General features: G+C 37.7%; 1 protein-coding gene across 3 annotated transcripts in view; it reads right to left on the bottom strand.

Annotated features, from left to right (window-relative positions):
* Window positions 1–10078, bottom strand: part of LOC136840286 (uncharacterized) — a 35221-nt gene extending 25143 nt beyond the window's left edge. Inside the window, exon 1 of one of the 3 annotated variants that reach the window (XM_067106964.1) lies at window positions 9968–10078. The gene's annotated coding sequence lies outside the window, so the exon portion shown is untranslated. Of the gene's footprint in view, window positions 1–3373; window positions 3637–9967 lie in introns of those variants that run through there. The other 2 variants (XM_067106963.1, XM_067106965.1) reach the window with 2 other exon arrangements.
* Between the last annotated feature and the right edge of the window lie 15483 nt (window positions 10079–25561).

The following is a 25561-nucleotide window of genomic DNA, read 5'->3' as shown; positions in this document are numbered from 1 at the left end:
CTCATTCCTCTGACATACCTGCCGCGGCTTGAGATCTAGATCTGGTGTCCTCACGTGGTTTTCTTGCCTCGTTAATGGCCTCTTAATTGCTTGCCTCGTTCATTTGTCAATTAATTATCCAACATCCACAAGTATTCATTCAATTCTGCCTTCTTTTCTCGTCCATTTTGTTGTTCTAAGCATTGGCTGGGTGAAAGGTTTGTTATCGTTACTTGCCTTGTGGCCTCCTTCCCGCACAACTCTCCATCCTCATCCTTATCACGCACAGATTATAATATTTATGTAACAGACATTGTACCCAACGCTTATCATAAGCAGTGTTCCCTCGTCTTCAAGATATTGAGATCATAATTTGAGAATCCTTCATTATATATGTGTATGAGTATATATGTGTGTGTGTGTGTGTAATTGTAATAGCCACAATGCCCTCTTAACTTCTCTAGTTCTTCGCCCTTTTTTGGATACTCTAATCACCACAAAGCCTTAAGATCTAAGTGCAAGAAATATAAAGAAATTATGACGTTTGGTAACAGGAAACGAACCCAGGTCCCATAATCACAACGGGACCCGACCACGAGAAGGTAAAAAGTGACCAGTAGATTCTTCATATATATATAAAGAGAGAGAGAGAGAGAGAGAGAGAGAGAGAGAGAGAGAGAGAGAGAGAGAGAGAGAGAGAGATGAGGGGGGAATTCGTGTTCAAAAACAGGGTAACATTTATCCCAAAAGCTTACTAAATTCCTAACAAAAATTCGAAGCCCGGGATAAGCACACTAGGATTACATTCCCATGGTATCTATGCAAGACCAGATGCTAACTGCCGTGACGTAACAAGGAGAGAAATCTTTTAGGATTCTTTTCTTGATCCGGTATTGTTGTAATCTAATATCTAAATAGCTAAATCCTATTAGCCTCTAATTGCCATTGATATTAAGTTGTATTGAGTATTACGATTTTTTGGTTTTTTGACAGTGCATTATTAATCATTTTAACGCTTTTGACCAAACCACAGAGTACGTGTTTTTTTTATATAACTTTAATCTTTGTGGTTCTTGATAAATAAGTTTTGCCTCATTTTCCAAATCTTTTGAAGTGGAAAAAAAAGGAGGTCGTTATTAAAAATAAACTCGGTCATTCTATGCCCCAAGGCTGCTCGTGTGATTATATATCTTTATCTAATGTTTTATAGTAATGATAATTGCGTTAGATAACAAAAAAAGGAAAAAGATTGGTTTAATTTACCTATTGAACGAGCTTTGTTATAACCTCATGTGTTTTGTATATACGGAAGTGTCTCAAAACATTCACAGAAAAATTTTTTCCAAACAATTGTGATATTATGGAGATTAACCATTAATTTTTCTTGATGAGCATTTGCTGGTTTTTCATGTACATATTTACTTGTTGATTTACATAACTTTCTGTATTTGTTGTCTTTACTCTTCTTCTTTTGACGGCTCCTCGTTGGATGAGTCGGTAGAGTTGTCGGCTAGCACTCTGCTAGGCCCGAGTTCGAGTCTCCGGCCAGCCAATGAAGAATTATAGGAATGTATTTCTGGTGACAGAAATTCATTTCTCGGTATAATGTGGTTCGGATTCCACAATAGGCTGTAGGTCCCGTTGCTAGGTAACCAACTGGTTCTTAGCCACGTAAAATAAGTCTAATCCTTCGGGCCAGCCCTAGGAGAGCTGTTAATCAGTTCAGTGGTCTGGTTAAACTAAGGTTTACTTAACTTTTTTTCTTCTTTTGACATGGTTCTCTCTGGCTCTTTTCTTATACACTGACATTCGGTGACAAAGTTTTCTTATCAGGTTCTTTGATGTTAACCCTTTTCCTCTTCGCTCAGTCCCTTTGCTCCCTTCTCATCAACTTGTCCAACTTCTTTAACTTGACTTAGCTCCAGAGGTCATCTCTCACGAAAGAACACATCTTTGTTTCGAGCTGTTTATGTGCGTGTGTGTGTGTGTGTGTGTGTGTGTGAGTGTATGGCACTGGGACTCTGTGGTTTCGATAAGTACTTAATAATCTTACAAGATAAAACGCAATGTTTATCTATTATTTTCCTGTGCGTAACAGGTAATATACTCCACACTGAGGCTTGTTGTTATCCAGCCAAGCGAGGCCTCGCCTTCTCCTCTCCGGTCCCTATTTGAATTTTCAAAATGAAGAGTCCGTGCTCAAGCTTCGGAACAGTGCAATGTTATACCGTTACGATATCAAAACGTCCCTAGAAGTCGGGACTAGCAGCCTCGACCCTCTCTTGTATTAGAGTCATGTTTGAAGGGTATCGGTACAATAGTAATGACAGATGTAGCGGGTTCGCGTCTCCGCCCGGGCGATGAAAAATCACTGGCTCTGTATTAGTGCTGCATTGTGGGGTCTGCGGTGGGAGGTTGAAACCAACATTCTTTGGAAGCTTGAATTTCAAGTCAGTGGCCCCTGTGTGCTTGTTCCATGTGAACAGGTTTCATCTACTGAAATAATAATAATAACAATAATCCTCTTAAGAAGGACGTATTTGAAAGAAGTTGCGAGATTGTATCCATGACTGAGCTCTGCATACAGCGAAGATTATTAGCTTACGTAAGCCAACTGACGTCGATGCCACTGCCAGAATCTTCGTGAATGATGAGTGTCCAAGTTCTCCTTTTTTTATTGACTCACTTTCATTACATTGTCGTACGACATTTTCTTGTGGTCAGATACTGTCGGATATGGCAACCTCATACCTTAAAGTAGCCCAGGTTCGACACAAACAAGAAAGAGAATTAGGGAGAAACAACACCTGCGTTTTAGAGAATGAAAGGTTGTTGAGAGATATGGAAAACAGCACCAGAAAAAGAATTCTTAAGCGGCGAGTAAATATGTTAAAAGTAATTGTGTTTGTCTGTCTAACATGGCGCTCCCTCTTTCGTACGTTGCACATTCAAAAACTCTACAAGTATCAGACTTCTGTAAAAGCACAACCATCATAGATTATAGCTTACCCATCCTGCTTGCTAGAGCGCATATAAAATTTCCTTGATAAAAACAGAACATTTAAAAGGTAGATGTCACTTTTTTTTTGTTTTGTCTCTTTAAAACTCACAGAAAAGACTAGTTCGCATCAAAGCTACCCAACTCTATTCTGTGAGTGTTGATTATTACTCGCGTCACCGTTTTCCAAAACTCTCACAAAAGAATTAGGCAGCTAACCACAACACGCCTGTATTTACGCTCTAGATTAAAACTTGCCCGAAAACTTTCGAAAACTCTCACAAATATTAAGCAGCAAACGACTTAAACTTATATGTGACTGGCCTCTAATCTCACAGCTTCCCAAAACTCGTAAGAGTATTAAGTAGCTAACTGCTCGACTACCCGATAACTCACCTCGAACTGAAGGCTTTACCTAAACATCCATAAGAATACCACACTTAATGACTTTCGCATCTTCCACAAGTCTCAAATAAGATCTGAAGCGCCTGACTTCATAACAACTCCGTCACTCACCTCGGAACTCCCCAATAACAAAGAAATGGTGTGAGTGAATAGACGCTTTTCCCGAAAGCCTTATCACAGAGGGAGCTCACAGCGATGTAAGGCTTCTGAGCGCTTTCTTGCAGACGCCACCTGCCTTATCTGATAAAGCGCCCTCTGGTCGTCGAGTCACTCGGCTTTTCTTCTTCTATCTTATCGGCTTCAATAAAATAGGGCGGGTCGCCCGTCGTCGAGTTACGTCTCGGTGATTTCTTTCTTATTTAATTACTGGTGTTTTCGTCATCATTATTATTATTATCATTACTGCCATCCCGACTGCATATAGGCATGTCTATGACCTTGGTGGTTAATGTGTTGTTTCCATCATTAGGCTATAATGTCTTCATCATCATTAATATTATCACACCATCATCGGTAACCTCATTATTGCGCCCGAGGACAATACTAACAAATTAGATTATTACAAATTAGATTTATTATTATTATTATTATTATTCAAAATGTGCATACGTCCATATGGAACAAACAGAGCAGTCACTACCTCCGAAACGAAAAATAAGAGTACAATATGAACATTATAAACGATAGCATTAACACGAGTAAGTAAATCAGTAAACATAGAAATATCATTATGTATAAGTAAACAGCTAGTCAGTAAGGCAGGGAAATCGAGGTGAAAGGTTAGTTTACGAGAACAGAACAGTTGAAACATTGTTTTGTCAATAAATTTACTAGTTTCCGTAGGCTAGCGTGACGACAGCTAAGGTCCTGGGTGAAATGACCGGCTAAAATCATATTCGTGTTTTCATTCAGACAAAGAAGCAGGACAGACTTGCTGGAGAAGTCGTATGCCCAGAGTGTGGGGAACACACCACAGGCCAGAGGATTGTCAGCCTTGTGAGGCAAAGGATAAACTTTGCCATTCTCCACACATAACCAGACATAAATCATGCTAGAGGCACATTGATGAAGAATCCAGACCGAAAGATACAATGGAATATGAAGAATAACCATAAGATAAATGGATGTCGTTTTGAACATCCAACCATATAGTTCCGAAATATGCTGCCGAAAACTCAAAAGACACTGAAGAGCATGGGAAAGTTATTGAGTTCAGATGTCACAAAAATAGGAGAAATCGCTATTTGCTCATTTGCTAAAAAAAAATATAAAAATAGTGGTGGAAACTTGAAATGGCATGGATGATGATGATGATGATTGGTGGCAAAGATAATTAAAATAACAGATCTCTTTTGGCTCTAATTTTTGACTGGATATTGTTCAGTTATTTGTGAAAAAAATTACGGGCTCTTTAAGGTTTTTTATTTACTATCTTAACAAATATTAAGCAAATATTTTTAAGACGTGCTCACCCTCCAGGTAAAGTTAGGCAAAAATCTCCATAATTATAGAGTCACTAGCAATTTCTTATGAAAACTACATTGTTTTATAGCTCTCAGTATTGAGTATTCATAAAGAAAACGAGAATAAGCCATGATTTTTACAAGTTCTTTGACATCTTAAAAAAATTTAAACATGTATCATAAATGCTATGGGAGTCTCTAGTACGAATTATATATAAATCCCCTCCTATAGCTTCATGACTGTCTCTAAAACCAGTCGCAGGGAAATATCTCATAGAATAAAATTTAACTACCGAACTTCCACTTGGTTTAGGTTTATGCTTTTATTTATCGATGGGTTTATCATTAAGCATGTAACCAGTTAGATCATCATATTGCTTTCCCTCTCTTCTTATGACTCTCTTTTCTCTGACATTCTGTTCCGAGATGCTGCGCCACAAATAATTCGCTGTTAATCCACTCATTCTGTTCTGAGAAAAATTCTTTAAGCATCTTAATGGCCTTTTCTTTATGCTACTTGAATGTGTAGAAACTGTTGTTGTATTTTTAAAAAAATCATTGAATCTATTGCACAAATATACATATTAGGTCTATACATGTTCGCAATATATATTAGTGTACCCATATCATCTAATTTAAGATAGGGTCGAAACGGAAAGTCCGTAGAATTGGGACGTTGCGTACCCTCTTGATGTTCAGACCAAGGTACCTTCATGGTGCTCACTCATGCATAGGCCAGTGGTGAGAGTCTGATGGTTGAATTCATCGCACCTAGACTGTTGTTGATGTTGATATGGATAAACATGACATTTGATTACAGTAAAGAATGATTTCTTCAGAGATTTGTGTAGCTCGGCCCCCTGATATTCAGTTTGCTTTACCAAATCCCTTAAGAAAAAAAAGGGGAGGATAATGTTGGAGCCTGGCGTTTTCTTTAGAGTCGCCGCTTATAGTGCGTCAGTTCCCTTTAACACAAACTACGATCTCTTTAATCTCAAAGCGAATGATGACGCAGAAGACTCCCGAAAAAGGAATTGAGAATGAGGCTTTGTTTGTTCAGTAAATTAATCAATTAAAAGGTACTAAGCTGAGCCTATTGTAAAATCCGTGAGACGTATCATTGTATGGTTTATTCACCCTAGTCCTATTCGAGCTTTACTTACTCCTTTGGCAACGTTCTGAAAGAGAAAAAATATAAAATTCTCTCAGATCTCGGATTTACAGCAACGATGTGTGGCTGGTGGGGGCATCGCCTTTTCAACGGCTCTTCTATTGTTATTTTCGTTATTCCGAAAACGTTAGAATATGAATCATGTATAAATTGAGTAAATTGTGTTATGATACTCCGGCTGAAGTGTTCAAACTAACACTTAGGTACTGCTGTTCTGGTTGCCTGTTTAATGAATGCACACTAATAAAGGAAGCTTACTAATAGAAGCAGAAGCTTAAAACATGAAAGGCAGGCAGTGTGTAAAAGATATACACTTAGTCCTAGTTTATCTGGTCGCCTTTTTAATCAGTTCTCAACGTTCAAACTAGGAAAATTTAGGAAACATCTTGTGATATAATAAGATTTCATATATTTCCATTAGGCTGTTATATTGAAGGGTATTTTTTGATAAGCTATACATGACCATATCCGTTTCTTTTCATCCTCTTTCCATTCCCGTAAGAGCATTTTTCTCTCCCCGCAGTCCTGCTGATGAAAACAAATATCCTCGTCAATAATTTGAAAGTCTTTTATACAGGCGAAAGCAGTGGGGAAAAGAAAAGCTTTTATTTCTCCTTTTTTATTTCTCTTTTCTTTTCTAGATACGGCCAAGGCCTGAATGAAGTGCGCCACGAAATTCCCTATTAATATTTAAGTCGCTTGAAATGAGAGAACGAGTTTGTGAAAGACCACTCCGTTAGACTCATTTTTCGACACTTCACTGTGTATAGAGCTTTTCACGGGTGGCAACTCCCGGGTCCGATGGTGGCTGGGTGGGGTTCCCGGTTGGGGGTCACTTAGGTGTAGGGAGGGCTAGACATGGCGGTCCAGACACTGGTCTCATTTCGTCGTGTTTCTTCTTCTTTCGTCTTCGCCAAACACCTCGTTTCTTCCTGGGTTTGAAACGGGTATTTTCTCTTCTACTTACAGAAAAGTTAGTCATTCATTTTCCCATCCTAACCAAAGCAAAAAGCTTATTTGTACAAGCATTTTCCCTTTTCTTCTTGATCTCTTCCTCCGCAAAGAAAAAAAAAGCTTTGAACGAAAGACACCGGAGGAGCGTCATCAAGCAATGTTTAGGCGCAACTTGACTGGCGCTCAGGTGCCAACTTGGAATACAAACACAAACAACACCGAAGTCCTACAGTTTTACCTTTTCGTCATTCCCCGAGCATTTGAATAATCCCACCTCGCGCATTCATTTCCCTCCAATAAAACATTAACTAACGAGTGGGTTGTCTCCGCTGTTGCTGCTGCTGCTGCTACAGCAACTCTCTTATGTAATAAGAAATATTAGTTCAAAATAGAGCGAGTGAGTAAACACACACGCACACAGGAGCCCCCAGGCAGCGCTCACAGTACACAAGCCGACTCTTCCTTCTTTAATTGAAAGTTAAAAAATGCATCGTTGACGCAGCCTTAGGTCCTCCGGGGACACGGCCAGGAGAGCGAGTGAGAGAAAAGGAGAAGAGGGAACGATGAGGATTAAAGAGAAGGGAGAGAAAGAGAGGGCGAAATTGGGAAGAAAGGAGATATCGCTCAACACGGTTCGTGGTACTAGGAAATGGAACGGTTGAGTGAGAGATTTGAAAATGGAGAAAACAAGCCGGATGATTGGAGGAGGAGGAGAAGAAAAAGGGGAGGAGAAAAACTCTGAAAGGGGAGAATGGGGGAGAACTCTGGAAGGTTGTTAATAAGAAAATGGAGTAAACAAACCGAATGAGGTGGAGAATGACGGAGTTGTCGATAATGCTCCGCGAAACATGCTAATGAGGGAGTTGGTGGGGGAGGTAGTATTTTTCAAAAATTAATCTGAAAGGGAAAACAGCTATTGTATGGGTAAAAGGGTAGAATGATTAAGGAAGGAAATAAATCAAAGTTGAACAATGTCGGAATCATCACAAGATGTCGTTATTGAAGCTTTAGGTAAAAAAAAATGAAAAGGGAAACATAACGAACGTTCTCTCAAGACTTTTGTAACTAAAGTATTTTATTAACTACAGATTTTTATTGAAAAGCTTGAATATGAATTCCAATAAATTTACTCTTCCAGTCACGAAATAATAACAATAAATATTATTATTAATACTGAAAAATTAAGTAAACAATTACATACTTGTTAAACAATACGACGGTTAAAATTGAAAAGTCGACATCTAAGCTATGTAATTTTCAGTTATGGATATTATTATTATTATTATTATTATTATTATTATTATTATTATTATTATTATTATTAAGGCCAAAGCAAACTTCTACAGATGAGAAATCCCAAGTTTTAAAGTCAAGAAAACGATGGTAACACGTTATGAGCACCGAATGAATTATTGAAAAACAGGTGAAACACAACAGCGACCTAGATCAACTTTAGCACAGGAATTGGCGTTTCAAAAGTAGCATTACAGAATCAATATCCATAACGCTGCTTTGTTGACCATTTTAGAAACGATAGTGACTATCAGTTACGGTATCAGTTCGTGGGACTCGTTTTCAATAAAAGTAATATGACACGATATTAGTGATTCACTTTTATATATATATATATATATATATATATATATATATATATATATATATATATATATATATATAATATATGTATATACATAAATTATATACCTTAAATCTATATATAATATATATACATATATATGTATATATATATATATATATATATATATATTATATACAGATATAACATTATATGTATATATATATTATATATATATATATATATATATATATATATATATATATATATATATATATATATATATATATATATATATATATAATGTGAATGGTTTCACCGAAGTAAGTTGAGAATGACCTCGTCGAGGCCTCCCGTTTTGTTGATAACATTTTTGACAGGGTCACCCCATTTTTTTTTTTTCTTCTGTTGTTTGGAGAGGGAGAGAGAGAGTCAAATGTGCCAAAATCTGGGAAGCAACCATGTTGAACTATTAACCAGAAAACAGAAATGTGTGGAGGCAAAACTGGAAAGGTAAAATTATGACTTTACCGAAGGAAAATCTGTCCTGTGCGTTTCTTTTTTGTTCGAATCAGACAACCTTCCTCTTTTCAAGGAGGCTTGTTGAACAACAATGCCTATCTCAGGGTTGGTTCCTTGTTGGGAGAGTCGGTAGAGTTGTCGGCTAGCACTCGCTAGGCCCGAGTTCGATTCTCCGGCCGACTAATGAGGAATTAGAGGAATTTATTTCTGGTGATAGAAATTCATTTCTCGCTATAATGTGGTTCGGATTCCACAATATGTTGTAGGTCCCGTTGCTAGGTAAACAATTGGTTCTTAGCCACGTAAAATAAGTCTAATCCTTCGGGCCAGCCCTAGGAGAGCTGTTAATCAGCTCAGTGGTCTGGTAAAACTAAGGTATACTTAACTATATCAGGGTTTACCCAACAAATGAACCGCAAATGACGAAAATGAAGATTGAAAATAATAAATACAATCCATCTTCGTGTCAGACCCACGTAATTATAGTAAAGTTATGGATAAATGTTGTAAATGTAACATTCGCTAATGAGATGCCATCATACAGAGAACGCACTAAAAAAAATCTCTTCAAGGTTTTATTTAGAGACAAAAACGTTATAAACAACAACCCACAACACTTCATAATCAAGAGTATAACTTGGTGAAAATATCGTGGACAAACATTTGCAAGTACAGATGCTTAAGAGAACATCACGTAGTAAAACTAAGAATAAAAAAGTTACAAGTATAAATATTTCGTTATTAAAACAGTCGCGTGAGTAAAATGTTGCAGCAATAAATATTTCGTTAAGAGACCGACATGAAATATTAGTACGGATTAAACAAAAAAGAACAGCAAGTATTTGAGGTCGTCAGTTCCAGAATGCAAGGGCACGCCGCTAGAAGCAATGGTCACTTACCTTGAACGTGGAATTAGGAAATGATTTATTCCTTCGATTTTGGTATGAGCGTTCCGTCACTCTGCGAGAAGCGACGGTTGCATTACTTCATCTTCGGTCGTTTTATCCTCCTTATCAGAATGATATCGGTGATAAAGGCTGAATCGAGTGCCTTATCGCGCGAAGAAAATGTTGCCAACACGCAGTCCAATATGTTCCGGTTTCTGCACACTTAAACTACTTTCAATTCTTGAGTCTTTTCTTGTTTTTTTTTTTTTTTTGTCGGGGAGGGGGCGACTAAAGTCAGTAGGGCTAGCTACCTACTGCCCTTCAGTAGCCAAGACCAAAGAAAACAAGCCAATAAACAGATAAGCGGGGTTTAACCCTGATGATAAAGATAGTAAATACTTGAAGTAGAAACTAAAAAACTGAAAATGATAAAGAAAAATAAAAAGTTAATAATAAGATAATTAAAATATAAAGATTAAAAATAAATTATTAGAAATAGAAAAAAATATTAGAAAACAGTAACTTTAAAAAAAAAGATAACATAAATAAAAATATAGAGAAAAAATCTGCCTCAAGAATGGATGGTTAGAAGATGTAGGAAAACAGAAGCAGGGAGGAAATTCCAAAACTTGTTAATCCGGAGAGGAGATTACGAGGCCATCTGAAAAGAAAAAAAAAAAACTCTTATGAGCTCAAAAGAACACTGGCCGGAATAATGTCTATAGGAAAGAAATAGGCGAATCTTGAATAATAATAATAATAATAATAATAATAATAATAATAATAATAATAATAATAATAATAATAATAATAATAATAATAATAATAATTTTTTTGACCTAGCAAGGTTGATTACTTTGTAAATACTATTATAACAATAACAGAGTAAGCATCCTTGCACGGTTCAAGAATCATAATTGTATATTTTTTTAGTATCATTACCTAAAACCATTCCCAGTTCTTCTGCATCAGCGTTTGCTTACATTCTGAGTTTCTTAGTTATACCTCATTGCTTCTTATTTTTGGGCAGAAAATACGAAATCTTTATATTTCACAGAAATGCTGTTTATTGTGTTTTTCTGCTTTTACTGCCTCATCCTCAAAATGCTGTTGAGGGTTGACGTGCACTGTCTGATTGCACTCTAGCTGATAGTAGAAAATACCTGTTAACATTTGAAATACATCATCTCTGTGCATCAAAGGTAAGAAAACAGAAAAAGAATACTTAACTGTGGTAAGGTTTGAAATTTATAGCATTGTTTCCTTACATGTGCATAAAAAGTTGAAATAAAAATAAAACATTATAATGAGGCTGATCGGCAAAAAGGCCACATAATCATGTTCCACCGAATGTGCCTTTAGTTCTTCGGCTGATAATGGGCATTTTGCCAGGGCTGGATAGGGATATGATTGTAAATTGTTCTATCGATGAATTAATAGCTGTTTATTTGTAATTCTTACCTTCCTCCATATTCCTGAATAATTTAACCTGTCTGTTTCGGTTTCATAACTATATAGAAAAATTATTGTTCGGAAGGGTTTATCCTTCTTGATTTTCGCCAATCTTCCTATGAGAAATATGTCTCAAAAGCCTATTAAAAAGCGGCAGGTGCTCGGCAAATGGTAACCTTTAGAGAAAACTAAGACTCGAATGTGATTCATTATCCAAACGTAGAAATTTGTTCATAAATCCTCGACACAAAGTGTCAGAGTCAAATTTCTTTCTTGACTGAGGGAGGGAGAAGTAGGGTCACCACAAGGAACCACCTGAACTGTTTCTGCCACCGATAGTTTCACTTATTTCTGTTTATTTAGTAGAATGTGTTGTCATATACTTTTCATATATATGCTTAAAAGCACTGGGTTCGTTGTCTGTCAAAACGAAATATACAGCACGGCCTGATCCTACGAGATAAACACTGCGATTATTTCATAATAAAAATTACATTTTAATGAACAAAGTTAAGGTGGCCAGGCTGTAGAAATAATAAGGAAATTTTCGGATGAAATTTAATAATTATTTTCATCCTCGAAATTTTTTTTCAAAATAACAGACGATAACATACAATACATGAAATACATTTTTTATATTACTTGACGCCTCTTTGTTTTCCTACTTTAATCCTAACTATGACCCACCAATTTGTGTGTGTATTGTATAATGCATCCACGTTGGCATAGACCTTGAGTCTTATCGTAGCCTATGTCGCTTTTGGTGTCTTTCACTTCGTCTCTTCTGATAGCGATTACGGGATAAAGTCTGGTTAAGACTATTGAATGGATGTATACCAAGGCCAACCTTAGGGGCTTTGACCTGTTTCGGGTGATATGGAGTACCGAAGAAACATCGAATCTCAAACATGGCAAATATCACTCATTTTGATTTCACGTTTTTTTTTATTATTACCCTCTTTATTTATCTTTGCCATAAAAAAAGTTTTTGTAACCCAAATGCGAGAAAATCAGTAAACGATGCAAGCAATAGAGATGGAACTTGGTTTGTTCAAACAAAATGGAAGAGGACAAAAGTGATGTCTCCCAGGAGGTATGTGAGTATGCTCAGGCGATGGAAAACAGTTCTGGGGCGTTTGCGGACTGGACATCCGCGACTCATCCGTGGCTTCCTTTATGTATGAGCTCGCTTTGCGACGGTTGTTGAGCCCTGTTGACTGTAGGACATCGTTGATCGAAAGCCTCCGTCTTAGGGATCTGAGAGACCTGTTTTTCTCCGAGGCATGAGGCTGGGATGGCAGATAGTACTCGCCATCCTTGCCTATAGGGTCTATGAGAGATTGAAAGTTCTAACTTTTATTTGTGGTGCTTTCTGATTTGCTGCAGAAGTTGGCCCGCTGCGATAAAATACAGTTTATTACTGCTTAAGTCAGAGAGTGTGATTATTAATTGTATTAAAATAATGCAAACTAAAATAAAAATACAGTTTTACAGCTTAAGTCAGAGAGTATGATTACTAGTTTGTATCGTTATTTTTATTTTTCTTTGTTAATACCAGATCTTTTATTTACTTCGAAAAGGGCGTAACACTGCTGCACGTTTGTGTGATCACAGCAGATCCATTTTAAGTGAATTTTGCAGAATTTCTGCCCAGGTCCCATTTCTGGATAGGAAAATCTTCATCAGACGATTATTCTTCATATATTTACGCTAGTAGATCTTGAGCATTCACCCAGCTACCTTCTTTGCATCACCAATTCTCTGAATTAATTCCTCTTCTCCTTTCATAGTACCTAACGTCGTCTGTTCCTACTACAAGGTTTTTTCACGACAGAGGAATCTGATCTGGCATTCTTCTGTGAATAAAAATTTCTAAATGTATTTATCGTTAATAATGATTCTTCGTTTAAGTAACACGAGATTCCAGGAACTTATTAGTACTTGACAGTTAATTATTAACTGGAGATGAATAAAAGGAAGGGACAGACAGACAGACAGGCATAAATTCCCTCTGCACGATCATATCCATTTATCAGCACTTGACAGTTGACTGAATGAAACGGGCTGATGGATTTTAGAGTTTTTTCACGCGATGAATCGGGGAAAATAGCATCTAGTGAAATCTCGACCGAGCGCAAATGTAGTTTTTACAGAAATCAGGAGAGGAGCGTGTCGATGGACATACGGAGGTTGCAATAAAGAAGCGAGTAAAAAATGCGCCGAAGTTTCTTCGGCGCAATCGAGTTTTGTGTACATCGTATAATCAAGGCCACCGAAAATAGATATATATATGTATATATATATATATATATATATATATATATATATATATATATATATATATCTTTCGTTGGTGTCGGTATAATGCTTTGTGAGCCGCGGCCCATGAAACTTTAGCCACGAGCCGGTGGTGGCCTGTCCTATGTCGTTGCCAGATGCACGATTATGGCTAAATTTAACCTTAAATAAAACAAAAACTACTGGGGCTAGAGGGCTGCAATTTGGTATGTTTGATGATTGGAGGGTGGTTGATCAACATGCCAATTTGCAGCCCTCTAGCCTCAGTAGTTTTTAAGATCCGAGGGCGGACGGATAGACAAAGCCAGCACAATAGTTTTCTTTTACAGAAAACTAAAAAGTGGCTAAGCTGTAAGATTTTCCATTATAAATGATTACAGGAGTAGACGGTAAGCAGAGAAATTAATTTTCATTTTAAAATGCTGATGACTTCAATAGCGTTTTGTGAATGAAAATAGAGTTCAAACTAGTGGAGACCGAAGCTGGTCTTCCCAAGGATCTTCCTCAAAGCAGACTGTGGAACTAAAATGCTGATGAAGCGAAGCGCCTTTTATGAGGGAGAGAAGAAAAGTCAAACTGGTGGTGACTGAAGATGACTCAGAGAACATTATGGAGGTAATCTGGAAATGAAGTAAAGGAAATTTTATGAACGAAAATAAAGAGATCAGACTGGTAGGACTGAAAATGAGCATCCCAGGGACCTGCCTCAGAGTAGATTAAATAATTAAAGTGGAAATAAAGTCGAGAACATTTTATGAAAGACTGTAAAAAGGCCCAGATGACCTAGAGTGAAAATGGCCGTTCCAAGAACTTGTCTCTGATTATAGAATTAAAAGACTGATGAAGTCACAAGAATATTATGAGGGAAAATAGATGTCAAACTGGTATAACTGAAGATGACCATCGCACGGATTGGCCTCAGGGCAGATTAATGAATTAAATCCTGATGAGGTCAAAAATGAATAGACAAATCCCAACAACCCGCTTCAACAGACTGTAGAAATAAAATACCGATGAAGACAAGATTTGTAGAATTAAAACATTTATGAAGATAATATTAAGTGAAGCTGATCATTCCAAGAAACTGTCTCAATCAAAGTTACAGAAATAAAACGATAATGAAGTCAAAACAGTTTTGTAAAGCAAAATGCAGAGGTCAAACTAGTTGAAACTGAAGATGATCGCCCAAAGGACCAACTTCAAAACAGATTAATATATTAAAAAATGCAGATGAAGCCGGGGACGTTTGATGACAGAAAAAATAGAGAGTTGCAATTGGAGGAACTGAAGTTGATCAACCTAAGGACCTGCACTGGAGCAGATTACGATGATGCAGTTGCTGCTGATGAGGTTCATTCATTGTTTGCTGCATACTTGTATTGTATTTGTGTGTTTGTGAGTTTTTAGGTGGCTGTAAATATTATTGATTTAATTGCTTAAAAAGTTCTCTCTGTAACAGAGGCCTTATATGCCATTTGAGAACCAAATCCTGGACTGCCCATGAACACAAAGACCTTGAGCTGCCATAAAAGCTTGATCATCACGATTTATTGGTCACATAAAAGTTATTCAGTTTGAAACGATATTCAAGGCAAGAGTTTCATCAAAATCTATTCTAATGTTGATGTTATACCTGCACGGTCTTAATTTAAAATGAATCCTAGCTTTGTATTTAAATTTGTGCAATGCAATGTTATATATGAACATCGATATTTTCTACGAAGTTTTCGTGGATATACGTATCTTCAGACACGTAATCTTCTCGTAAAGTTATCCTTAATCTGTTATTACGCTTTACATAACTATGGTGATCCCAAATACTTCATTAACTTCATTTTATCTCATCATAATAAGAATTCCAAAAGTCTTTCATTTGAATATTGACCTCCAAAGGTTATTCCATCCCATAGTTCTAATTCATTATAAGAAAAAATTTGCTGTCATAAAAAACTAAAACGAAGGAATAATCATCAAGCCTTTAATGGTCAATGGTTTTTATGGCCTCTTGCACAATAATAATCAGTATCGTCATCATAGCCTCTAACACTAGTGACACAAAGAGCCTCTGGGAAATTCCGCCATTCCTGTGCTTTATCTTCCGCAAATCTCCACGAATCTCCATCCACCAGCCTCATAGATCTTATGAGAGTAGGACTGGGCTTTCCAGCTCTTCTCCCCATAACTGTGCGAAGGATATGTCCAGGCCACTTCCATCTCCCTTTCATCATTTCCCTTACACTGGAACTTCCACAATTTCTCTTACGGTGTCATTTTTAACTTTATCTTGCCATTTGACTCTTAATATTCTTCTAAAAGCCTTACTCTCAAACGGCAAAAACTTTTAGATGTAAATCAGTGTCATATCTAAATTCATGTCCAAATAGCAATACAAATTGTACTATACTTATGTGTACTCTTACTTTCGTATCCGATTTAAATCTATTTGATTTAGTCTTTCACTAAATTCCAACTCAAGAAAGCCGGTTCTGGATTTCATTGTTCTTAAATGTATAAGAGATTCAATCACATTGATAGTTTCTCTGTATAATGTTATTTAGGCCCTTTGCGCTTACTCTGTCCTCATTATTAGTTTTCTTTACATTTATCTTAATTCACGTGTCTCTAGATGTATGATGTGTTCTATTAAAGAAGCTTTACAACTCCTCTGGCATTTTTTCCAACAAAACAGTGTCATCTGCATATTCTATCTGTTAAGTTTCTATCGTTACTCCAATCTAACCCATCTCTTCCATCTCTGATTACTTTCTTCATTATTAAATCTATGAGAAGGCCAAACAGCAAAGGTGGAATAACATTCTTTATAACACCCCACTGTTACTGCAAATTCACATGACAAGACCCCATCATCATCAACTTTGCATCTACTTCATTCTCGGATGATTTCACTTGGCTTGACATAATCAACGGGAATGCCATAGCGATTGTCAAAAGCTTTCTCGTAATCAACAAAACCATCAGCAAGGGATCTTTATATTCCATACACTGCTGCTCATTATGTCTTAATCCAGATATTTGATCCGTGCAACTTCTGCCTTAGCTAAAACCAGGTTGCTCATCTGTAAACTTATCAGTTTCTTTCTCTAGCATAATGAATGTTTTCATTACAACCAACGTAAGTGCAGTGCCTCCATAGTCAAGTCACCTTTCTTTGGTACTTTAGTTACGACCTCCAACTCCCAATCACCAAGTTTGTATCCTCATTGTATGTTCTGCAAAACAGTCTAGTTTATATAGGGTGTTTTTTCGGTTTATTCTAAAATCTTCTCTGCAGCGATTCCTTAATAACCTGGTGTTTTCCACCTCTTTAATTTTGTTATGTCCTTTTTAAAAACTGTAAATTCATTCATAAACACATTCTGGCATTTATTAGCTTCCTGGCATATCAGTCACGTGGTCCCCCTTATTTCTATTATTCATGGCCACACAAACATGTGCCATCCAGCATTGTCTTTCTCCTTCTTATGATGTATTATTGAACCATCCTTCGTTTTAAGAGGTATTTTTCTTTTTTTTTCACCCATGGATATGTCATTAATAATTCTGTGAGCTTCCCTAATACCACTGCTACCCCTGGTCACATGGCTTTGTCCGCATCACAAGTCTGTTTATCCGAATAATCTCCCTAATCTCTTCTTTGTCTTAATTTAATTTCACTGTCTAAGACTTGAAATTTAGCGTGTTCTACTTCTAGTTCTTCATCTCCTCCCTGCAACTGGTCTGCACGTAATTTTTACTTTTGTCTGTTCTTTAATTTATTCCAGGTCTCATCTGATGTCTAAAGCTCCTGTTTTGTTGCCCCATATCCCATGCCTCGTTTCCAGCAAACTGGTTTACATTCTGTATGTCAAACCAGTCACAGACTGTCTGTCCCTCCTCAGATATGGTTTTTAGAATTGCAAATCAATTTCAGCATTCAGTTGCAAAAGCCTCTTGCGTCATCTTCAGGAAACTTTTTTTGTCTCAACCCTTGATATTCTGTCGACGGTTTTGTTGAGTGCTTTTAATTTCACCTTTAGTTTGGTAATGACAAGTTGGTGATCACTGTGGTGAAGCACAAGAGTAAAACAAAATATATTTAATCTTGGGGCTTTGAAGTTGCGTGGGTGTGGTATAGATGGGGAAAATACTTTTGTGGCAGTTAGATATTACTAAAAGAGGAAGATGACCCAGTGCCTGTGAGTGTGAAACGTACTGCTGATGAAGCTAATGTAGTTGATTCCACACCGTATGGAGTACTGTATTAGTGTTCATATTCCTCTTCATATTACTATTAATGCTAATCATACTCTTCTGTGACCTCGAAACTGGAAACAATAAAGACAGGATTAGAAAACTGAAGTTTCTGAGCGCCACCTATATCATTGTTGCTTCTTCATCTTCCCAACGGACAAAGAATTACTGAACAGATCGTTTTCAAATTGATTTCTTTTGTACTTAGGTCAGGTGGTTCCCATTTTTTCAATAGGGTAGCGTGAAATGTTAAAAGGTAAAATCATAAATTTGGCTTAAACCCGGCTGGAGTTTCCAACCGTATTTAAACGTATTTGTAATTACCAGAATTGCCTCCGATTTTAGAATGTTCAGTAGTTGTTGTTGTTGTTATTATTATTATTATGGAAATAACATTCCTTTTTAATCATCCAAAGGCCATGAATTGGCTCAGCAAGTTTCTGCAGACTGAAATGGAAATAACAATGATAACAATAAGAGGGGTTTCAAGCTGAATATATGTAAAGAAAAGTAAGTACCAATAAATAAATTAATTAAGCTGTAAATAAATATATGGTACCAGAAATGATACATCTGCTACACCAGCACCACAGACGATTCAGTGAACTATAATTGAACGGATGGGATCTCGAATGTTTTCTGCCATACTAAACCATATACTGCAAGCAGTCAAACAGACAGACATAGAAAAACTAATTTTCGTGTAAAATATTACAACAGACGAATAGACAACTCCTTAGCAAAGGTAAAGATGTGGAACTTAACCTGCAACCGAGTATTAAACCAAGAGTATCCACTCGCAACATACCGTTTTAACGGGCGTTGCAGGTCATTTGAGGAGTAAGTTATGATCTTGGCACACCTGTTGTCCCAGTCGCGCTTACCAGGGTGCTATAAATACGCCCTACCCTTCCTCCCCATGACTCACGTTAATAAGTGGCGATGAAGTTATTCCTTGCAGTAAAAATATTCAGCTTTTATTACTTTTGGACGTAGAGGGGACACCGCCCTGTTATGCGTATGGTGATTCGGGGGTGGGGGACGGGGTGGATAGAAGAAGGTGAAGAGGAAGTGATACAGTTCACATCTGATAGGAATGATGAAGTCCTTTCTAATGGAAATGGAGACGTCATTCCTAATGCTCTTTGCAGACCTTCCTTGTGGAAAAGGTCCCCTCTAATTTGCTCCTGGAGTTTTATGATGTGTCCAAGACGAATGGCTCTGAAATTTTTAGTTTTGGGCACTCTTTTTCATTTAGGTATTTCTAGGATTTATAGATTCATTTATTTCGTTTCTTACGACGGTTATGATGCACGTTGGAACTGCACTTAAGCGCTAAATTTATTGTTTACTTACCGCTTTTAGCACTCCTTTTATATATATATATATATATATATATATATATATATATATATATATATATATATATATATATATATATATATATATATATATATATATATATATATATATATATATATATATATATATATATATATATATATATATATATTGCTTTTTTAGGAGTATTAGGAATATTGTCATTATTCCTAAGAGTATTAACATTTTAAGTTCTTTTAATCCTAAATTGAAGTTACTGATATTTTTGAGAGATTTTTCAGTGTTCTCATGGAATAATGTAAAACTGATGGTAATGAATTTTTTGGAGATCTGTTCCATTGTTATAATGGTATGAAAGTTTAGTCTCTTATGCTGAGTAGAGACAATTCGTTGAAACGACTAACTTAAACGGCGTGCTTTTTGGTATTCCGAAATTTTTAGTTACCTCAGTCTTAATGTTTCGAAGTTCTTTCCATTCATATCTGAAACATCTTTTCAAAAAATCTTAACTAAAGACTGTTCGTCCAATATCGTGATTGCTCACTTTTCTGAACGGAGGGTGATGCGGGGGCGGTTGCGGGGAGGGCGGCTTGGGGCAAGTAAATCTCCTGATGAAACCAAACCGGATAGAAACAAGAGAGCTGGAAAAGGAAAGATTGATAGACTAATCTTTAAAGGGAGTAGACTGTACGTATGAGCCATGTATGTGTAAAGTCCTAATCAACAATAGAAATCACAAATGGGTTATATCCTCTCCTGCTCTCTCCTAATTGTCTTGATTTTGTCTTTTTTCCCTTTTCCTTGCTTCTTGATTGTTGTTCTCCCGTCAGTCACCCAGTCAGCTGTCTGTGTTCTGCCTCAGTTCAGCTTTACTTTTGAATTGCCCTTCTTTCTCAGTCAGCTCTCTTTTATTTGTTTGTCCAAGTTGAATTTTGCCCTCAGAATATTTTCTTCCCACTCAACCACTCATTCTGTTTTTCCCTTTCATTCAACCAGTCAATTATCTGTGATTCACTTCTAAACTGTTTTCCTCGCTAAACCAGTTACCTAGTTGGGTGTATCTGTTCTATCCCATTTCAGCTATTCTTCCAAACATTTAGATATATACTCGTACTTTTCTCGGCTGGCCAGGCGTCTGTTCTGTACAACATAAGCTGATGATTGAAAAATTCTGTTTCTCAGAGAAAGCTGTGATAAAAATTACCAATTCAAGATCATTTTAATTATTCATAGATAAACAAATCCGAGGCCTTTTATATGGATTGCATTTGACGACAGCTGGTCGGGTCGTTGAAGCTTGGCAGTAGCTATTGCGTGAGGTGCTGGGAGAAACCACCTATCTTCTCAAATGAAAATTGTTCCTCTGCCATTAGAGACTCATGCCAGGATGGTTAGAGGTGTGACCATGATAAAAGATTTTAGGTTTATATATCTAGGAAAAATGCGAGCTATCTAGAATTTGGGGAAAGTATTGTCAAAGAGCGTGACTGATGTTGTTCTTGCACCTGTAAGCTTCCTGGTCACGTATGTGAGGAGGGGAAAAAGGTCTAAAGAATACCAGATCAACCCACCAGCGACCCAAAACATGTCCTTTCCTGCGCAGGTAAACGTTGGGTGGGATTATGACGTCAGATATTCCTGGCGTTCAGTGCAAAGCTCTTCCATGCAAGTATTATGATGAACTGATAAACTGAAACTGTACATTGCACAATATTCAGTTTTATTGCTAACTGTGTCTGTACCTATACATAAAATGCTTCGTTGGTGTGCTATTTATGGGTGTTCTTCCAATGAAAGATATACGAAAGGAGGAGTAACTTTTCACAACTTTCCACAACACTTGGAAACAATGCCATATGACAAAAAACATCCAGGAATGCATATGGGTTGAGCATGTCAAAACAAGACGAAATTCTTAAACGCATGGTAGAAAGTCAAAATCAATGAAGGTTCTGGAAAGTAAAGGTCTATACCCATTTCCAAAGGGCTTAGTAATCTCCTCACAGTCTTTGTCCAAATTGCTACACTGTAAAAGACAAATATGATATATCATATATGATAACATACAGACTAAATAAAGATGGACTTGAGCATATCTTTACCTGCCTATGACAGGTGGGAAATTGCCATCAGTACCCATCGACAGTTGCAGTGAAGCAAAGAATTAGGCGTTAGCTTTTAGGGAAAGACAGTTCTCTCGTGGGATCAAGATATAACGTAGATAACAATTGCAAAGGAGATAACATTATCAGTTGGCACATTACATTCTTTGCTTGATATGCAAACTTCTTCCCATAGTAATGAACGATGAGTCACTACAACTTGAATCGAGTCCTTCGACCATAATGTTTAGTTTACCGGAGAATTTTGGTACAGAAGAAAAAGAAAACAACTTCACTGAAAGTTTACAAGTGACTGACGATGAGCAACTTGAGGAAGCAGTAGAGAAAGGTGGTTTAGAATACTTCGGCGAATTTATTGCCCATAAGTTTCCGAAATATCCATATCTTGGGTCATATGTCCAGTTAGAAGATAACTCATGGACAGATATAATAAACAGAGGTGACAAAAATTAATGAAACCCTCTAAAGAATTTTGTGAACAACTGAAAAGAATGGAAAAAAATATTGAAATGCAATCATGGTGAAAAAGAACTAAGAGATGGAAAAGGAACTGTCAAAAAGTTAGCTGTAGAAATGTCAAATTTTACTAATTTCCCCTTGATTCAGCCACATATTTCGTTCAATGTCGAACGTTACTCAGAATAAGAATATTAAACAAAGAAAGAATTTCTTCCCAAAAAATACTGAACGAAGTACAGAGGCTGTAAACGAATGCTTCAAGTTCAAGCTATGTGTGTGTTAAATGATTTGTATTTCTCTTTTTAACAGTGGTTTACTCTTAATTCCATGATAATATCTAGTATCTACATACATTGTTATTTTTAAGCAATGTATCTTTGTGAAAAGTGCATGTACGTTGTTCATAGAATACAGTACATCATAGACCTGTGATGTATAGTCAGAAACTGGTATACAATAGTGGAAATTTTTTGTAAGGTGTGTTTTTCTATACTGTTTTTAAGCATTACATATTTTTTATATGAAAATATGTGGAAATTCCTAAGTTATCAATATTAGTAGTAAAATCCACATTCTGTGAACAAACTGATTTTATTAAATATTTCTAAAAAGATAATGAGCGTTCTATATAACTAGCTACAGAACGCTCGATCGGTGTGACGTCACAGAATTTACCCCTCAGAAGAGTGATCCCCCATTACCCACCCCCCCCCCAATTTACCTGCGCTTGGGTAGACCTGGTATTCCTTAGACCTTGGGGAAAAATGACTACTGAGTTAAGTTTCTCATATAGGACAGGAAGATAGCTTGTAAGGTAACATGCAATTATGGTTCCCTTGATAATGTTGCTTTGCCAACTGCCCCCTCCCCATTGTTAAAAGGGAGATGGAGAACAAGTTAGAGTTAAGAAACTGTTGTGTAACTCACTTGTGCTTGGCTGTTGGCTATTGGAAGGAAAAGGATAGATAGAGGGAAAGAGTGACAGTCACATTTCATTCAGCCAACCTTTCACCAATGTGAACCTTAGACAAGATGCTTTTCTGTTCTAGTAGAGCTTGAGCAGCTACAGAACATGTTGAGCAACCACAGTAGGGACTAAGGAGAAAGTACCCACAGGTTGCCCACATCCCTGTCCAAAGTCTCTCTCAGAACTCATACGGTACCGGGTTTAGACTACAGAGAATGAAAGTCACATCCCATTCTAGATGCTTGAGCTCACTGGGTGGACAGGACTGATCAAAGCTCCTCAAGCACACAGAGACCTCAACTAAGGCAGATAGGTCCATGCTTTTAAGCCAGAAGCCTGGAAAAGGGTTTAGCTGTTGTCTTTTAACACAGAAAATAATAAGAGCTTGTCTCACTGCAACCAGATGAAAAATTCGGCAATCTACTGAAAAGTGACTCCAACCTGGGGGAGGCCCATCTGATGAGAGCAACCACAGAGGATGGCCCACTTGGCAAGTGGGCATCTGCTATGGACTTACTTACAGGTGGTAATTGACCTCTTCCATGAAACTCATCAAGAAAAGCATCCCTCACACAGGAGATGCTAGACAGACTTCAGCCATGAATTGCAAATGGCTCTACAGATTGATGGTACTTGCCAAAGCAGTATGGGCCACAGATTTAACTCTCAATGAGACAGTCCAACAGACTGGGAAACCACGCATCTTGTGGCCAATGGCAGGCAACCAGAGTCATCCTGAGACCAGGAGTAATCAGCACCAAGTCATCACTTGGTGAATCAGGGTGAATGTGGTAAAAGTGTATATATCAGGGTTGTGTTAGAGTCTAGCATGGGAGAGCAGAACACTGGTGAACAGGCTTATCATTTGTGTTTTCCAAACCTTGAATATCCTTCCCACCATGTGCTGGTGCAAGGACCACCCTCTCTATATGACCCACCTCTGGCACCACAGCTGATCTGCCATCACATTCTGACAACCCAGGATATTATATGGCTGACAGCTTGATGGAATGGCAAACCACCCTCTTTCTCACCAATCTGCAGAGGGGGAGGGAGACTGTCTCATTTTCCTATTGATATATGCCATTGGTTGTGTTGTTACTCATCACATTACCAAGTGACTTATTCTGAGAACACTGACATGCAGGTGAGAATTATCTCAAGTTCATACCCTCAAAGCAAATGAGATATGCATATGTGTGTCACTACCCACCCTGTTTGTCCGAGATAAGTATACCTTAGTTTAACCAGACCACTTAGCTGATAACAGCTCTCCTAGGGCTGGCCCAAAGGATTAGACTTATTTTACGCGGCTAAGAACCAATTGGTTACCTAGCAACGGGACCTACAGCTTATTGTGGAATCCGAACCACATTATACTGAGAAATGAATTTCTATCACCAGAGATAAATTCCTCTAATTCTTCATTGGCTGGCCGGAGAATCGAATGCGGGCCCAGCAGAGTGCTAGCCGAGTACGATAGTGACCCACCCAGTGAGGAACTTGTTTGTCCAAGAAAAGATGCATCTCTAGAAGAGGGGAATACTGTGGACTCCCACAAAACAGTGCCTATTGTCTCACCCTAATACTACATCATAACATATCACTGAACTTGATCAGGTAATTTTTCCACTGCATGGGCTAAAGATACAAAGTCTCCCAGTTTTTCTTGATTCTTAGATCACCACAAAGAGAGAGAAGTCAATCCCAATCATATAGCACTTGTGCCTTGGAGCATGCCAGAATCAACCAGTCATCAAGATTACTTATGACAGGGATCCCAGATTTATGAGCCAAAGCAGGCACCAGTGTTAACACTCACATGAACATCTGTGGGGCAGTTGACAGTCCACAGCATAGAGCTTTGAACTGTAGACTGTCCCAATGCAAATGATGCAGAGGTACACCAAGAGTCCAGATAGATGGGTACCTGGAAATGCACATCCTTAAGACCTGTCAAAAGCATGGAGTCACCCTAGGAATCCTTGAACGGAAGTCTGTATACATCCCATACAACACAGACCACCGAGGAATCCACCCCTCTATCACTGCCATATTGGGCAATTACATGACAGGTATCCACGAACTCATGGCAAAGAGAGAGAGGAAGATTGCCAAAGTCAGTGATCTCCTTCCTCCTTTCCCTTGCATCTCTTCTTGGCCAAAGCCTGGGAAGAAGACTGAAATGGCCAGAGAGGCTTCTATCTCTTTCCTGAGGAAGAAGGGTACTGATTTGTCTTTGCAAAAGGCCCAGCCTTTTCCTAAGCATGATGTCAGTGACATAGCCTCATTCAATGACTTGCCTACAGTCCCCTAAGGAACTTTAAAAGAAACAGCTTGGTTGATAACATAGTCCTGTGCATCAGTTCTCTGTTTTTCCGCTGTCACTTTGACTTTGCTATAGTAAGGAGGTACTTGGGATGAGACCACTCTTAGCCAGAACCTGATATGAAAAGGTCCACCTTGATGGCTCCTGTATTGAAGCCTGGCAATCAACTCCAGGCTTCTATTTTGGCAGCCAGGAAAAAGTTTCCTTCTGCTTAAAGTTATTCCAAGGGAAGTTTGTTTGTCAGTTTGCAGACTGACAGGTATACCTGTAGGTGGCAGGTCTTGGAGTGCACCAGGGTATAGTATGTCCTCTGTCATACCAGTGGAGGGAAAAGCAGCCTGGCTGTAACTGGAAGAGAGGGACTTCTCTGATTGGGAGATCAGAGA

Source organism: Macrobrachium rosenbergii, chromosome 7, assembly GCF_040412425.1.
Source record: "Macrobrachium rosenbergii isolate ZJJX-2024 chromosome 7, ASM4041242v1, whole genome shotgun sequence".
NCBI classification, from domain to species: domain Eukaryota; kingdom Metazoa; phylum Arthropoda; class Malacostraca; order Decapoda; family Palaemonidae; genus Macrobrachium; species Macrobrachium rosenbergii.
Note: the sequence above shows the minus strand (reverse complement) of the source record. Positions and strands in the feature narration are given on the sequence as shown.